The sequence below is a fragment of the Notolepis coatsorum genome (genome assembly GCF_963971535.1).
Source record: "Notolepis coatsorum genome assembly, chromosome: 4".
NCBI classification, from domain to species: Eukaryota; Metazoa; Chordata; class Actinopteri; order Aulopiformes; family Paralepididae; genus Notolepis; species Notolepis coatsorum.
The window spans coordinates 46,571,202-46,587,609 of NC_140168.1; the positions used below are offsets into that span (position 1 = coordinate 46,571,202).

At 47.0% G+C, this 16,408-nt stretch overlaps 1 pseudogene across 1 annotated transcript in view; it reads right to left on the reverse strand.

Moving 5' to 3' along the window:
• The window catches only part of LOC311226505 (gamma-enolase-like), an 87,339-nt pseudogene that overhangs the window by 15,369 nt on the left and 55,562 nt on the right, over positions 1-16,408 (reverse strand). Inside the window, exons 7-9 of the transcript in view lie at positions 16,320-16,401; positions 13,454-13,651; positions 11,078-11,279 (exon numbers count right to left, since the gene is read on the reverse strand). The product of the transcript in view is annotated as a gamma-enolase-like (transcript). The remainder of the gene's footprint in view (positions 1-11,077; positions 11,280-13,453; positions 13,652-16,319; positions 16,402-16,408) is intronic.

Here is a 16,408-nt window from a genome sequence, read left to right on the forward strand (position 1 = left end):
TGTTGACGCAGGCTTTGCCGTCCTGGCCCAGGGCAGGTTCGACGAACATCCTCTGTCAAAGATGACGTCGTAGTCAAGAGTGTTTAAACATGTTATAATCAAAGCACGTTCAACAGAGTAGCATTAGGCTAACGGCCGCTCCAACCGTCGGTCGCTACTGCCCCTGCTCGCGAGACGCCGAGCGAACGGCGCACGCGACCAGAGGGGAGCTCGCGGCGGCGCGCGAGTAGCCAGAGCTACCTCGCGCTGGGCCTTGGCCAATAGCAGCAAGCTAACGTTTCCTAGTGATCACAACAGGCTAGCGCCGCAGCCAACAGCTGACTGGCTAACAGTAGGCCCAACCTATGTAGGCCATGCAGTGATCCCAGCAGGCTAACGCCGCAGCTAACAGCTGACTGGCTAACCGTAAGCTAAGCAGCTATCACCTGAACTTGTACACAATGATATAACACTCACCCAGACAGGCCGCCGTTCTGAAACCCTCCTCACTTTTTAAGAGAAAAGAGAAACAAGATGTCAACACAGCTTTACAACGGTGATTTTACCAACACCCGACGGAGCCAGCACAATACCCAAACTGGCTTGTGTAGCTGACTTGAACATAGATCTTCCGCTATCGAACATCCATGCACATATCTCCTCGTGAAGGAATACTCTCATTTGGATATGAAAGAAGGGGCTACACGGTGACAGAGAGATACCCACTCGTCCAGAAAACACAGGGATCACCAGTGTTAATGGTCGCAGCCCACTAGTTAAAACTAAAATGGGCTTCAGACCAAGGTCTTCGGTCGCCTAGGAGGCTGAACAAAGGACCCTAGCCTGGGGCCGGTTTTCATAAACATTGTCAATTAGCCCCCATAGCACTAACAGACAAGTGGAGCCTGCCAGCAAAACATAACTCCAGGAAAAAACCAGGAACCCACCGCTTCTCACAACAGCGGCGCGTCCTACAGCCCAGCTGTGCCTTTACCGCAACCAGCACACAGCAAGGACTGCAGTTGGAAAAGCATGTAGCGGCACGAACTACCAATACGAAAACCGGTGGAGGATTTTTAGAATGATCATCATCTTCCAGACACTCCAGTACGAAGACAATATCGCCGTATTTTCTCGAAAATAGTGAGAGAGAAAATAAACATATGTCAACGTATCCTTGTTTCCCAACTCTGCTCCTATTTCTTCTTCCATCACACGGTGTCAAGTGTGGGGATCTACCGAGGCACTTCTTCCTTGTGGTGAAAGCGAGAAGGAGGCGAGTGGGTGGCCCCACCCCTGCTTATATGGGTAAGCTGATAGGGGTGTGGTCAGACTAATATTGGGATTAAAGGTACATTGTGGTCTTTATTCAGTGCGTGTGCACGTGTGCGAGGACAGTGCAGAGAGTGATGCCGAGCGAGAGCTAATACGAAACAGAACTGTAACCTGACTATCAACAAACTGTTATCTGACTGTGAGCCATGGCTAAATGCTACTACTACTGGCTAAGTGCTACTACTACTGACTACTACTATCTGACTGTTAACTAACTGTTAACTGACTGTGTAAACTAACTAGTGACTAGCTACGAGCTGTCTAATTGACCACCCGGTGGCTGTTTGCTAGTAATAGTGGAGTATTCGAGCGTTTGGATATGCTATCCTAAATAAATAACGTTCAAGCAAGAGTCTGAATTGTTTCCTTTGGTCCGGATTGAAACAGTTGATCGCCTGCACCCTTCCAATGGGGAGGTCTAGTTGACACATTGACAGTGACTGCTAGATAATTGGACAAAAATACCTGTGTGGCTGGCATTGCTATACTGCTTCGAGATGCAGAATAGAAGCCTTTTCATGGCTGGTTTGACAGCAGCCAAACAAAAAGCAATACTTAAAGGCTGGTTTGAACCAAGTCAGAAAATGAAGTCTGTGTGACTCAGGTACCATCTCAGTATATTTATTTTAGAGAGGACTGCAAAGTTACACAATACTTGAGTCCCCAGCATAATTAGATAAACGTAGGTGTAATTTAGTATTTCATCCAAGTGTGCCATGGAATTAAAAAGGTTGAGAGCCATTATAGGAATAACGCTTGACCCTAACACTTACCCTTAACCCTATGATGCCAGTTAGGGTACCTTGTGTAAAGTGCACCTGTGTATACTGTTTACTTTACTTTACTCATAGTATATAATTCAGATTCAAATTGGCCATATTTATTGTAACGTTTAATATAACTAATCTTTGATTACACTGTTTACTTTCTCATATTCAGAGTTAATTATATTGTTTACACTGTTTATTTTTATTATAATTGTATTGCCTATATTTATGTCTTTCTACTATTACCCTGTCCATACCTGTACCTCCCCTCTCCCCTCCCCCCTCCCCCATGTTGCTATGACGCCTGAATTTCCCCAAGGGGATCAATAAAGGAATATCTTATCTTATCTTATCTCATCTCATCTTATCTTATATCTTATCTTATCTCATCTTAACTGTAGTTCTATTTCATTATAGCTGCCGCTCAGCATCAGTTGCATAATCTCGCTTCAGTGGATATACACTGAATACATTTCTAAATGTACCTTTACATACCAACATCCGTCTGACCACACCCCCATCTGCTGCCTACATAAGCAGGGGTGGGGCCACACACTCATCTCCTTCTCAAATTTCATCCACAAGGAAGTGCCTGTTATATACCCACTTGACGTGGAGAAAATATTTAGTCTGAGGAAAGGAAAACAGAAGAACAAGGAGATACGTTGACATTATATCTTTATTTTCTCTCTCACTATTTTCGAGAAAATACGGTGATATTGTCTTCGTCACTGGAGTGTCTGGAAGATGATGATCATTCTGTGTGACCTCCACCGGCTTTTCGTATTAGGGGCTCGCGCCGCTGACATGCTCCCCAACTGCAGTCCTCCTTGCTGCGGCTGGATGGGTTTGGCCCTCCGGCCATGCAGCTGGACTGTGGGAAGCACCGACTGTTGTGAGGAAGCGGTGGCTTCCAGGGTGGGGTAAGTACTGTTTTGCTTGCGAGCTCTGGTTGTCTGTTGATGCTGTGGGGGTTAGCTGACAATTTTACGAACGCCGGCCCCAGATTGGGATCCTCTGCTCGGCTTCTTAAGCGGCGGACGGAGGATCTTGGTCTGAAGCCCATGATGGTCAACTAGTGGGCCGCGACAGAGGCCTGGTAAAACCCGGGATTCTCTGGACAAGCGGATGCTTCTCTGTCCCGTGCAGGCCCCATCTTTCACTTGAGTGGAAGTACACCCTAAACGAGGAAATGTGGGCATGGATTTTCGTTATCGGAAGATCCATGTTCAAGTCGGCTGCAGCCCAGATGGGATTTGTGCCGGCTCCGCCGTATGTCTGGTAAAATCACAGTTGAAAACTGTGTTGACATTTCTTTTTCTCTTCTCTCTTAAGGATGAGGAGGGTTTCAGACGACGGCCTGTCTGAAGTGTGGCTTGTTATGTCGTTGTGTACAGTTCAGGTGATAGCTGCTTAGCTTGCGTACTAGTTGTGGCCTACCTGTCAGCTGTTAGCTGCGGAGCTAGCCCGTTGTGTCACTAGGCTAGGAAACGTTAGCTTGTTGCTATCAGTCGAGAGCGGCTGTTAGCTTAATGCTACACTGTTGAACGTTGCTATGACTATAACATGCCTTAAACACTCTGACTACGACGTCATCTTTGACAGAGGATGTTAGTCGAACCTACACCGGGAGCCCTGCCAGCGAGGACTGCGTCAACATGGAGAAACGTAGCGGCTGGGTGGCGCAGCGACGTTACCCTCGGCGCCAACACGGGAGATGCCGTGTTCGACTTCGGTGTCCCGTTAACCAGATTGCAGTTCTCTCGGCCTGCGCTCAGGGTAGGAGTCCCGACCGGACTTTAAACACTTCTTCTTTCCTTCCCTTCTAAATGTTTTGTAATAACGATGTTTTCCAAAACATGTGTTGCTGCAATACATTGAGGATACGACGCGTGTTGTGTGTGAATTGTCTTGTCACTGGTATAGCTTCTCTCTCCATAGAAATCGGCATTGTTGTTTACATGTGTAAAAATTATCTGGGCCCCGTTCCCCGTACCTGGCTAACTGAGTTAGCCGGATAATATCCAGCATAGCCTGACTTAAGCCGGACCTTTCCATTCCCCGACGCTCGATTGTCTAAATCACTATGACAACAGATCAAAATGTTTGAGCCTGGTCGAGAGCAGGGTTAAGTTCAGTTAGCTGGATGAACCATGGCCACGCCCCCGCAAAGAAATGCCAGCTCGCTGCCTGAAATGATTCTCACAGTCTAGATCTGCATTATACCATTCTGAATTATGTTCTTGTGCTTCGTTTGAAATGTAAAATAATATGTCTGCAGTAACGCTGATAATAAATCATATTCAGCCTATGAATTTACTTTGTCCTATATAATGCACGTCATATTTATACGGATACGACGCTCGCGAGTCGCGACACAGTTATTTTAATAACGGACTAAACGGATCATTGCAAATGTGAATCCCGCTGGGATATTTTTAATGAATGAAACCTATCGGGTGTTTGGCTCTGATTAGTTTAATATTCTTCGCTGTGTATTTGCTTAACGGAGCACCCGGATGCGTTTCATTCAAGCTGAAGCGTCTATGCGCGGATTGTGGATATGAATTATGAGGAATCTGAATCTGTGGAATATTTAATTGTATCACTGTGATAGTGTCACACGTTATTGTGATATTGTAACTGGGATTAAAATATATGAGGAGATGCGCTGTTTGATGGATTTGATGACGTGACGTGACTTGATAAATTGAATGAGCCTTTGACGTTTTTGATGAATGAATTTGAGAAAATGCATTTATCTTTTCAAGCACTGTTATCTGATGATGAACATGAGGTGTCACTGGTATAAACCAAATGGTAATCAATTCAATGCATGTATGGATTAGGTCCGAAACAGATTAAAACCTGATTAATAGTGTAACTGCAAGCGTCCCTCCAAGCCTCTCTTTGGAAACCATGTATTTATATAGTACATAATATTAATACCTAAGCACATACAGATATCCTCATGATATAATTCGTATCAATTAGATATACTATTTGGGCTTGTTTGTATCGTTATTCTGAAAGAGCTGAACTAATTATTTTCGCTAGCAAGATCTCATTTGATTATTCATTCCATAAGCCTATACTGCCAGCAGGCACGCCCATTCTGCAATCTGTTAATAAAGTTTTAAATCAATCAATCAATCAATCAATGCCGTTAGAAGATCAGGATTTCTGCTATCGACACTTGCTGTCTTTTCAGCTGAGGCGGGCGCGCGCAATTATCCGGAGTCTCAAGTCTGGTTCAAATGAACAAGACTGAATCCACCTTCGAGGAACAGGAAAATCCCGGATTCAAACATCGGGTTAATTGAATCTGGATAATGGGACTCTTGATCGACTTAGTTGAACCAGGTACGGGGAATAGGGCCCTGGTTAGTTGTGACAAGAACATGTGTGTTCATGTAACGTTGTAACGTGGGTGAACTCACAACTAAGGGGGTTAATTAACCTGTGAAGCTATGCTTAGTGACATGTGATTGAGGAATGAATTCTTTCTCAGCCTGTGATGACAATGAACAGTGTGTTCACATATTAACAGGGTTACCTGTTCAACTTGGTCGTATCAAGGGTAAGGTAGGAGAGGTGATCCCTGGGGCTTCCCCCCCTCCTCTCAGACATGTTTGGTTACAATATATTGTGTCACTGTGTTTGTGGGGATACGATGTAACCCTCAGCTTAATTGCTGGGGTTGTGCTTTCCGCTTGAGAAACTATTTTTTCCTAAAGAAAAGATTGTTTGGTCACTTATCATGTGTGCTTAGGGGAGTTTTCTGGTCCCACGCCCTGAAAGATTGGGCGTGTGCACCGTGGAAATTCCCCCGCCATAGAGTACGTCACTGAACGTGTCTCTATTGGTAGGACTTTTGTGGGTTGTTCAGGTCCATGTTATGGATCTGTTTCAGGGAGTTGTCAGAGCTCCTCCTCACGAAGCTCCTCCTCGGGGAGAAGTGCCTTCTGTGAGTTCGGACTCTCCTTCCCTGTGAGGGAGCCTCTTCAGAGTTTCAGAGCCTCCTCCTCAGATTGTCAAGGTGAGTAGAACTTCAAAAAGGAGTTCTGCTCTATTGTATGTGTATTCGATTCAATTCGATTATTGAGTGTGTATTGGTTCAGTGCCTCCTCCTCGGAGAGCCCTAACCCAAGTGTTACATAGCTCAATGTTGCAATATTTCTTTTCAATCTATACAGCTCGCGTGGGAAGTCTCTCTGGGGATTCCCGTCTCCTCCCTGTGGAGAGGGTGGTGGGATGTAAAAATTAAAATTATTTTTACCCTCAGCCGCGTCACGTGGGATTCATGTCAGTCTGTGTTTCTTTCTTTTTTAAATAAAAAGAGGAAAGAACATGAAGCACGACGGCTCCTTGTCGTTCTCCCAGGCGACTTGGAGGAACAATGTCTGGTGTCTTGTTAGACTATCCATTGATGTGTTTGGGTCTCGACGCGTATGTAAGTGCTGGCTCTGGGTGTTTCTGATGGGAATCACGCATGAGGCTGGTGAGCCTTGGTTGCTCGTGATTAAAACAGCGTTTTTATAGGGCAACTGGGATGGAGTTTTGTCTCTTCCGAGCGCCAGTTTACTAGGTTGTCTCGACGAATTCTCGTTCATATCTGGGGGATGTTAACGGAATAGATCAGAACATAGGTAGAGGGGTCTCACGCCCTTGGGGTGGGCCACTGAGCGCGGTACAAATGGGACCGTCTGGGTGGCGCCCTCTTTTCATGTTTTAGATCGACACGCATACCTACCCCCTCTCCTGGAGTGGGCATGTCGGCGTGGTTAGGGCACGGGACTGGTTCTGGTTGCGCTGGTCCAGGTCAGTTAACCCGTTGTCCGCCGGGGACGCAGATCTGCTGTTCTGGTACCCTGAGGGACGTGTGCTTTTTTCGGGGGGAAAAATGCCGGGTCGGCCCGGGTGTCACAGGGTTAGGCGTTATGGAGACCCTTTGTTGGGTACATGTTGTACTCTGCACTATCGTAATGGCTTACGGCCATACCAACCTGAACGCGCCCGATCTCGGAAGCTAAGCAGGTTTGGTCCTGGTTAGTACTTGGTTGGGAGACCGCCTGGGAATACCAAGTGCAGTAAGCTTAGGGCTGGTTCTCCATTCTTTTCACTCCTCTCTCACGCGTGGCGAAGAGGGGGCTGTTGGGGTGGTCTTTTGGACCTCCTCTGGTAACCCTGTGTGCTTCCCGAGCCGCCGGGCCCGGTCCGAAGTAATGTTTCGTCGACCCGTAGGCCTGGAATAACCCTTTTTTGAAAACTGAAACACTTGTACTGCGGTATAGCCAGTGTATACCCGCAGGTGTGTTTTGGAGTTTTTTCTTGAGGGGTTATAGGAACAACCACTGCATGTGGTACCAAGAGGGTGGTTGATTCCCTGGTGTGTTGGAGCAGAGTCAACTCCCGGGTGACCCGGTTGAGTGTGCCCCTGCACGTTCATGACGTCTGCCAATCGTGTCAGCCTTCTCTGCCTCGACCCCTCTGGGTCGGGGTTTTTTGGTGGAGGCTTTGTCATGGTGCGCAACAATGCCAGCATACGCCCCTTCCGCCGGGGTGCTGTTTTCAGTTGACCCCTTTGGCGCCTGTCTCGCCCGCAGTGCTCCAGGCTCGGGTCTAAAGCCTGCTGCCTGGTTTCCCCGGTGCGCTGCCTGCTTCCGTTATGGTTAGCCTTGAGTGCTTCAAGTTTCGGCCATGCTGACTGCCTGTGTTGCAGGGTCAGTGTGCCAGGCGGTGTACTAGTGGGGGGAAAGGGGGGCTCTTGGAGGGGCCCTGTCCGAATACGCTGGCGATGTGGGGGGCGGTGTCACTTAGTGACCGCCTGGTGGGGTCTTGATGCCTGGCGTCATTGACCTCTCCGGGCCCCCTTTTTCCGGGGGATCCAGTCCCTTCAGTGGGTCTGGGTCTTCCTTCTCGCTCCGCTGCTACGGCCTTGCCACGGGGTTGAGTTTGCTCTTGACCCCGTGTTTTTGGGGGCAGTAACGAGGTTTGTTCCTTCCGTTCGTTCCCTGGTGGCATGCGGGTTGTGCGTGTGCGTAGTCGTGGGGTCAAGCCACGGTCTGCTCACTCTGTGCGTTGAGTTGCTCGAGTTCCTCTTCGCACGGTCGGATCCGTCTCCCTCCCATCCTCCAATAGGGAGGGTATCCCTCCATTAGGGAGGGTCGGGGGGGCTCGGTCCTCCCCGGTTCTGATGGTTGTGGGGGGCCTCAGTGGGGTACATTTGTCGAGCTTCTGGCTCCCGCTCAGCTCCTGTTATGCAACTGATGCTGAGCGGCAGCCATAATGAAATAGAACGTAAGGTTATGTATATAACCAAGTTCTATGAATTATGGTGACGCTCAGCATCTAGGCGCCACTGCGGCCCTTGATCTTTCATTGTGGTGAAATTTGTTGGGAAGGAGATGAGTGTGTGGCCCCACCCCTGCTTATGTAGGCAGCAGATGGGGGTGTGGTCAGACGGATGTTGGTATGTAAAGGTACATTTTGAAATGTATTCAGTGTATATCCACTGAAGCGAGATATATGCAACTGATGCTGAGCGTCACCATAATTCATAGAACTTGGTTATATACATAACCTTACATTAAATAACTATATGAATACATGACGCTGAGAGGTTGTTTCGTCATTGTTCTGTTGCATCTGCAGGACAGTGATGGGTGGCTACATAAATATGAGTGACACATGGCTGTTCCAGTCTCTTAGATTGATGGCAGCTCACAAATCTCACCCGGCCACATACAATAAAGACATGACAGAGAGGGAGGATGAAGCACATGCACCATAGGTCATGGTTGGCTAAGTTCCTATCACTGATTGACAGCTGATATACATATAAAAGCGCCTGTTATATCCCAGATTCATTTATCTTCCATTTGAACGGTTTCCAGCACCTCATCTTTCTGTCAAGGTCAGCCTGGCTCACTAACGGATGGATGATTGACAGATAGCTATGTATGTAACTGACAGGAAGGCAGTAACAGATGCATGTGTGTGTGGGCACTGGGCACATAAGCGTGCATGTGTGTGTGTAGGCGTGTAAACGTGTGTATGTGTGTGTGGGTGCGTATGTGCGCACGCGCGTGTGTGTGAGCACATAAGCGTGCGCGTGTATGTGGGCACTTACACGTGTGTGCGTGTAAGAGCGCGTGCGTGCGTGTAAGCGTGTCTGTGTGTGTGTATGCGCGCACACACGTGTTCCAACTTCCTGCGTTTGACGTTTTTGATTTATATGTGACACACAGCTGCTCGAATGATTGACAGGAAGGCAGAGGAGTCCTTGCTATGATTGGACAGCCTTCATCACATCACAGTAAAGATAGCTGACCTTGGCCAACACGGTCAAGCGCCATGTTTCATTCCTCCACAGCTACTGAGCAATTTATCAGGCTAAGCAAGGAGGCAGGGGAGGGTAAATCCATCTGAACCCGGTCTAGACACTGTGTCTGTGTTTGCGGAATAGGTTTTTTACCGACATTTCTAAGGTGACGCAAACCTCGAGAATATTGAAATTCATAGCATGGATTATAGTAAACGGTATTAGATGGAAGAAAGTTGAAATGGGGTATTTTTGAGGAAATCAATATCGTTCTAAAAATGTATTTCTTTCTTGAATATATATTGGTGATTATTGTCAGCAGTGAGGATCATCAACCAGAGTTCATAGTTTAACCACCTTTTATTTGAGCACTTCATCGCTGAGGCTAAGCACACGTAATGTACAGTACATGTGACGTTGTGGGCTTGAGTCATGATATGTGTCGTTGTGTGATGTTGACTATATACACACAGAGCTGAGTTGCTCTTACATCATACTCAGGTTGCTCTTACTGTTTGTCCAAACAGGGGGAAAGGAATCCAAACCTGAGCATGAATGTGGATATGGTCATTCTCTCTATCATCTGTCTTCCCTCTTTCTCTAAAATGAAGCCGAAATGTCTTAACCCGTGAACTGCATTCGCTTCTTCTAGGTTATGTCTTTTGTGTTTGTGGGTTAAGTTTGACCCAAAATGTAATATGCCTACATATCATACCGTAGCATTCATAAAACACTATTAAATTATCTTACTGTTATCTACCTCTTAACCAACTCTTATTATGGACTGCATTTATATAGCACTTATCCAAAGCGCTTTACACATTATGCCTCACATTCACACATTCACTCACACATTCACACACTGACGGCGGAGGCAACCATGCAAGCTGCCAACCCGCTCATCGGGAGCAGTTAGGGGGTTAAGTGTCTTGCTCAAGGACACTTCGACACGCTGCCAGGAGAAGCCAATCTACCTCCTGAGCCACCTTAGTAATTTCTAATATTACAACATAAAACTTGCTTATATTGTACACATACAGATCCCATTTCCATAACAATATAACATTTATTTTCCCTTTAAATACACAAATATCCTATTATATAAAAGAAAGTAGACAGAATTGAAGCATTGTGATGATTCTGATGATGTTCTCTGTTTAGATCATGCCAGGAAGTAAAGGGTTCTTACGCCTAAGGCGGCTGGGTGGCGCAGCGGAGATTGCGCTCGTCACCAATGCAAGAGACTCCGGTCTCGAATCCGGGTGTCAGCATTGCCTCCGGCTTGGGCCAGCCGTCACACTAACTCAATTGCCAGAGCTAGAGGGTGGAAGTCGATGGGTGGGGATTGGACGTTGCGGACAGCGACTCCTACAGGTCGGTTGGGGGACGCCTGCACTGCAGAGACAGGAAGTAGCGGGGGTAGTGTGAGCCTCCCACACGTTACACCTCGCCACTGAGAGTCCGCGCTGGCAGGTGAAAAGATGTGACAGGCTGCCTCCTCGTGTACCGGAGGGGACACGTGATGCAAGGCTTCTATCCTCCCTACAACCGACTAGTGGGGGGCATAGTCAAGCAACGTTCAAGACAGGGGAGGGGAGAATTGGAAACTCGAAATTGGGGTGGGAAAAAAATTGAAAATAAGGAGAAAAAGTGGATCAAAAAGGGTTCTTACGCCTGTATGGCCTCGGTAACGGTGCCTATCTGGTTGACTTTGAGCAGCAGGCAGTTGCAGGCCCTCTCCTCCGCAGCCTTCTCTATCCTCTTGGGGTTGGTCACCGTCAGGTCATCCCCGACAACCTGGATCCCCACCCGGGCCGTCAGACGGGACCACGCCTCCCAGTCGTCCTGGTCGAAGGGGTCCTCTATGGACACCACTGGGGATGGAGGGATGGACGAGGAGGAGGGGGGCGGGTGGAGAGAAAGAGAATGAGCATGAGAGGAGGAATTAAAGGAGGAATAAAAATTGTTTAAAATGTTTATGTTGTATGTTGTATTGGTCATGGATGGGAGAGGAATGTAGAGGAGAGGAGAGAGGAGGAGAGGTGGGAGAGGAGAGGAAATGAGAGGGGAGGGGAGGAGAGGGGAGAAGAGGAGAGGAGAGAAGAGGTGATGGGAGAAGAGGAGAGGAGAGGAGAGGAGAGGAGAGGAGAGGAGAGGAGAGGAGAGGAGAGGAGAGGAGAGGAGAGGAGAGGAGAGGAGAGGAGAGGAGATAAGAGAGAAGAGAGGAGAGGAGATGAGAGGGGAGGAGAGGAGATGAGAGAAGAGGGGAAATAAGGAAATAGGAAGATAGAAGATAAGTGAAAATAATCTTATTTAACATTTCATTGGTTGGTTGATTGATTGATTGATTGATTGATTGATTGATTGATTGATTGATTGATTGATTGATTGATTGATTGATTGATTGATTGATTGATTGATTGATTGATTTTGTTGGTTGGCTGGTTGATTTATTGATTGGTTTTGTTGATTGGTTGGTTGGTTGATTGATTGATTGATTGATTGGTTTTGTTGATTGGTTGATATTTTAAACAACTGAAGGAAGTGAAAATACTTGAGCAAGGAGCTTCACCTCCATCTGCTCCAGTGGAGCTGAATGAATGAATGAATGAAAACTTTATTTAACAGATTGCAGAATGGGTACAATACAGTACGGCTCAATACACACAATTGTTAAGGGGATGCAAAGACTTTTGTCTCGTTTACATCAGGGTCCCCCATTTTCAATTCATAGTGAAGCTGCTTGGTGTCCAGCTGTAGAAGACGGTGGTACTGAACAACTCTAAGGTCTATGTGTGTAACTGACTGGTACTGAACAACTCTAAGGTCTATGTGTGTAACTGACTGGTACTGAACAACTCTAAGATCTATGTGTGTAACTGACTGGTACTGAACAACTCTAAGGTCTATGTGTGTAACTGACTGGTACTGAACAACTCTAAGGTCTATGTGTGTAACTGACTGGTACTGAACAACTCTAAGGTCTATGTGTGTAACTGACTGGTACTGAACAACTCTAAGGTCTATGTGTGTAACGTAGGGTGACTGTTACTAAACATCCTCTTTTGCCCGGACACTTTTCACGCCCTGTGTGATGTCCGGAGCATCCGGTGGGGTTTCCTAAATTCATGAACATGTCCGGTTTTCATTGTTTTTCACGGGACCGTTAACCCTTTCACTACCACACTACCAAAGGGTTAACCCTTTCACTGCGACAATACAGACGGTTAACCCTTTCACTGCCACACTACAGAAGGTTAACCCTTTCACTACCACACTACAGATGTTAGTGCTTGTCTAACTCCCGGGTAGATGGCAAATAAGCTAATTTCCCAAAAAGTTGGCGTGTTCCTTTAAGTATCTTGAGAATGAGTGTGTTACAGAACAACTCTAAGGTCTACGTTCGTAACTGAATGAGTGTGAAGCAGAGTCTTTCTGACATAGAGCTGAACAAGCATGGCTCAGTGCACCTCTTTTGAGTGTAAACTAAGGTTTGACTGATATTTCCACCTGCACAAGCTGTCGGGTCAGAGACCTGCTTCAACGGATTTTCAGAGAACCTTTCTCTATTTTTTATTACACAGACATAAAATGTTTCAGAAAGATAGATATCATGTGATATTGTGTGCAAATGCGTCACAAAAAAACTACCCCACTCAGCCAGATGATGGCGGTATATTTAAAGGTTTGACTGTAAAACTCTGAGAACTCCTGCAATCTAAGTCTGACTGATGCAAAACGTCCAGTACACACATCCAGCTATATTGGTCTTCTACAACTTTACCCCTAGGACCACCCCTGTTTGCCATGTTGGTTTTCCGTCACACAGATAGCTAGGGTTAAAGCTCATAACAGGACAGCAACATAGGATAGGACTGAGTGGTTTCCTGTCGCCAAATAGCTCACAGCTCACCACAGATTTACATGCTTGTTTAAAGAGTGCGAAAACAATTAATTCAGAGTCATTGTCTGCCTGAGCAAAGTGGGAAAAAAACATAGGCAATAGGCTTAAGATTAGCGCTAGTGTTACGTCAAAGTACTCATCTACCTGGGTAGTTATTGACAAAACCCTGGTAGATGTCAGCCAGCTCCTCTCCGGTGATGTGTCGCTCAGCATCCGGTGGGGACTTGAAGTCCAGGTCGTATTTTCCGTCGCGGTAGAACTCTGAGGCCGCCACGTCCATCCCCACCACCACCTTCTCAGTGAAACCAGCCTTCTCTATGGCTATCTGCAGCAGATCCAGAGCTGAGGAGGGAGAGAGGGAGGGAGGGAGGGAGGAAGAGAGAGAGAGATAGGGTGGGAGGGGGGAAGGGGGAAAGAGGAGGGAGGGAGAGAGGGAGGGTGGAAGGGGAAAAGAGGAGGGGGGAAGGAAGGAAGGAAGAGAGATAGGGGGAAGGGGGGAAAGAGGAAGGAGGGAGGGAGGAAGGAAGAGAGAGGATGGAAGGGGGAAAGAGGAGGGAGGGGGGAGGAGGGGGAGGGAGGAAGGAAGAGAGAGGGTGGAAGGGGGGAAGAGGAGGGAGGGAGGAAGAGAGAGAGGGTGGAAGGAGGAAAGAGGAGGGAGGGAGAGAGAGGGGAGAGTGGATGGTGGGAAAGTGGAGGGAGAGAAGGAGAGAGAGAGGGAGGGTGGAAGGGGGAAAGGTGAGGGAGAGTGGAATGGGGGAAGGGATGAAATGAAGATAGCGATAGATGGAGAAAATAGGAGGTGATGATGATACAGTGTGGAGGACGGATGCAGAGAGAGGGAGGCAGGATGATTGACAGGTGGAACATAGAGATGGGGGGGAACATAGAATGAAGCCAGGAGGTGTGAAATGGATGGGGAGGAGACAGAGAGAATGAGAGAGGTACAGTAGAGACGGATGAGTGAAGAGGGATGGTCCGCGGAGGGAGGAAAAGACAAAATAATGGAGGGAGTAAACGGTTGAAGAGATAATGGAGTGGTAATGGAGTGAGGAGGGATGACAGAGGATAAGAGAGAAAGAAGGAAGGTAAGGGATAAGGGAAGGTTAAGATAATATAAGATAAGATATTCCTTTATTGCTCCCCTTGGGAAATTCAGGAAGGCTGTGATTAGATCAGGATGCATCTCTTTCATAATCAAACGCTGGAAGCATGTCTGTAGGCGTCACTAGAACACAGAGAGCAAGGGCCCGGCCAGGCAGAGTAATTTATTACCAGTCTGGCCAGGTTGGACAGAAAGGACGCCATGCTGTGGCCACCTTATCACAGTGAGTCATAAACCACTGACACCCTACAAGTCTTTTTGAAACCTTGCTGTCCAAACTCTGGTAATAAATGGCTCTTGCACAAGGAGCAACAATACATCACTCTCGTCGCTAAGCAACACAAAGTTAAGGTTGACGTCAAAAAGAGCGTGTGTGAGAGCTTCTGCCATTGGCCAAACCTTTGGGAAACAACTGAGAAAAGACACAGGAGCGTTCAAAAAGTGTCTGATCGCAGCCTATGCGATTTTTAAAGGGGCACTTCACCTAAAAGCAATACTGATTTTATTTTGCACATAATCTCACACACATCTAAAAACTCTAGGTTTTGCACACATTCATTTAGTTTGACAGTTATTGAGAGTAAATTAATATGGCCACCAGTGATGTCATTGGGGACATTGAATCCTTGTGTTAATTACAGCTCAATGAAATTATACGGTAGCAGTCCCTATAAGACAAGGTATTGCTATTTTCATCTACAGGATTCCATGGTGCTTGTAATCAACAGACTATCTCTCTGCTGCTGTCTTTGTTGTCTGCTGTCAATACCACCATTCCTCCCAAGTTCCACATTTTACTACCATTCATTTTGGGCAACCACGTCTAAATATCATACGTCTTATGTAAAACTACAGCAATACGATTGCAAAAGATGTCTGTCAAAGATAATAAATCTGTAAAAAACATCAAATAGCTTTATTTTGGGGGGTTTATATGATACTGTATGAGTAGATATGAAATATATATAGAATAGTAGACTCAAGAGAAAAGGTAGTAGAACACAGTGCTAAAAGCTTCCAGGCTTTTTCCTCTCCTCTCCTCTCCTCTCCTCTCCTCTCCTCTCCTCTCCTCTCCTCTCCTCTCCTCTCCTCTCCTCTCCTCTCCTCTCCTCTCCTCTCCTCTCCTCTCCTCTCCTCTCCTCTCCTCTCCTCTCCTCTCCTCTCCTCTCCTCCCCTCCCTCCGCTTTCCTCTCCTCCCCTCCGCTTTCCTCTCCCCCTCCTCTCTCCTCTCCTTTCCCTCTCCTTCCCTCAAGTTAAATTAAAATTTAATGTTCATCCTTCTTTCCTTTCTGGAGGCCTAATTGACTTATCTCAAGCCCCTCGGACGAAACAACAGTCGTGATTGGAGGATCAAGAGGAGAGGGCGGGGTTTGAGAGACAGGTCCATTCACTGGCCTCCAGAATGTTGCGGATAAACCTCAGCTTTCTCGCATACCTCCCCTCCTCCACATCCCATCCCTCAAGTCAAGTCAAGTCAAGAGTTTTATTTGTCACGGCATACAAGCATACAGTGAAATGCGGGGGTCCTGCCTGCAACAATTGTGCAATAATACAATAATAAGAATCCAATAGGATGAGAATAAGACATTTGTGCAATAATACAAGTAATAAGAATAAGACATAACAGGTATATATATGTACATGAAGTTTACAAAAAGCATGGTAAGACATGCTAAGGTCCTGCGATAGTGCAATACACTGTTAGCTACGGATGAGGCACTGGGTCTTATGTACACTACTATACAATGCTATACTACAATCCCTCTGTCCTGTCTCTCAGCTCCATCCATACTGCTGCCCCTGCTCCGCTCCCCCTCCTCCACATCCCATCCCTCTGTCCTGTCTCTCCAGCTCCATCCATACTGCGGCCCCTGCTCCGCTCCACTCCCCTCCTCCAGCTCCTCTTACCCCTCGCTGTACTCCAGGATGTTGGGAGCGAACCCCCCCCTCGTCTCCTACGTTGGTAGCGTCCTGGCCGTACGTGATATAGCTCAGAT